The 1,665-nt window shown below is 35.3% G+C and overlaps 1 pseudogene; it reads left to right on the forward strand.

Moving 5' to 3' along the window:
• The first annotated feature begins 866 nt into the window (after window positions 1-866).
• On the forward strand, window positions 867-976 carry LOC138388679 (U2 spliceosomal RNA; annotated as a pseudogene).
• The last annotated feature ends 689 nt before the right edge of the window (window positions 977-1,665 follow it).

Raw genomic sequence — 1,665 nt, forward strand, 5'->3', positions numbered from 1 at the left:
CATTTAGGGGCTAGATACAAGACACTCCCCCTGCCACCATGTACACGTCTAATCTCTCTCCAGACAAAATGCCCACAACACTTCCTGTTACAATTGATTGCCTTATGGCTTGTCAGCTCATCTGTAGTCTGCCATCTGCCTTCTTTCATGACTCAGGGTGTTGACAACTGGGGAAAGGCATACATCTGCTGACTGATGGGCCCAAGATCAAAGCTTAGAGAAGGCATGGCTCCAGTGGATGGATTTTTCCTTCCTCCTCTTTATATACCCAAGGAACTTTTGCTCAGGAAACCCTCTATTGCTATGGGTGAGCGTATGAGTTTGTGGGGCAGGTTCTCGTGGAGATGTCTCACCAGGGCCTCTCACACCCTCCCCACTGAACTCCACCTCACATCTGCATTGCACTCAGCTAGGTAACTTCTTCAGCTCCTGCCAGTCAGTAGATATTATAAGTAGTATTTTATTCTTTTTACAGTGGTAAATTTTATGACTTTTATAATCTGCTCTTCCTAAGAGTAATGAGAACATTGGATGCATCTAAATATGGAGATACTAAAACTTCCTCCATGCATCCTTTTCCCACAAAGTACACTGAAGACAATATTCATAGGAAGAGTACCCAAGACAATGGGAAATTAAATGATTTCCTAAGTGTTAAATAATTGAAATAGTTCAGAATGATAAACTAATTTGGGGATAATTATATTATTATAATTAAATGGATTTAATACTCATAAACATACATTGCATTTCCATTTAGGCCTTTGTTATACAATATCATCCTACTATGTCTCAAAAATATTATATTTATGTATATATACTACCAATTATATATGTATGCATTTGTCTGCACAGACATATATGTAATTGCTTCTCAGCCTTTTAGCCAAGATCAAGCGTAGTATATGTTCTTATCAGTTTTTATATATATATATATATATAAATACATACATTCATGATCTTAGAGAAAACACCTGTACCTGTGATTGACCAAAGAATTACAGACATGACTATACACTAAACAATCTGGAAATTGTCAGTTTTGTAAGTAGCTCCCAGAAATAATATTAGCTGATAATTGTGTATTAGCCTATAGATAGATCTTCAACAGGTTCTTAAATTTTAAGATTTATGGAAAAGCCAAAGGAAAAGAGTAGACAGAAAAAATATCAAAGGGAGAGAAGCTATCTGTTAAATCATTAAGTCTTCAGAATACTTATATTCATCAGTGAGACCCCAGAATATCCATTAGTTATCTTCATGTTACCCAGGGGAAACCAGACCCTGATGGTAGAGGCCTGTACTAACTAAATTCGTATGAGCCTTATTGATAAAACAGATTGCCAGTTAACTAATTTAGAATGGAAAAAAAAAGAGGGCTATTGAAGGGTCTGGAATATTCATATTCTCAGGTCAGAATTTTCTTTCACTTATGGAGAAGTGTGCTTGGGAAGTCAAATTACTGTTGAAAAGTTGCTTGTTAAAAACAAAGTCAGAATAAAGGGAGCTTTATCAGAATAAAAGGAGAAATGGCATTATAAAGAATTGACTGAAGTTGAAATTATTTAGATAAAATGTCTCCTTTTTTCAGAGATTCTGACTGTATATTTTCAGTGGAATTTTAAAACTTCTTTTTTAAAAAATTCTTTCTGGTGGTAATACTCC

Source organism: Eulemur rufifrons, chromosome 7, assembly GCF_041146395.1.
Source record: "Eulemur rufifrons isolate Redbay chromosome 7, OSU_ERuf_1, whole genome shotgun sequence".
Classification (NCBI taxonomy): domain Eukaryota; kingdom Metazoa; phylum Chordata; class Mammalia; order Primates; family Lemuridae; genus Eulemur; species Eulemur rufifrons.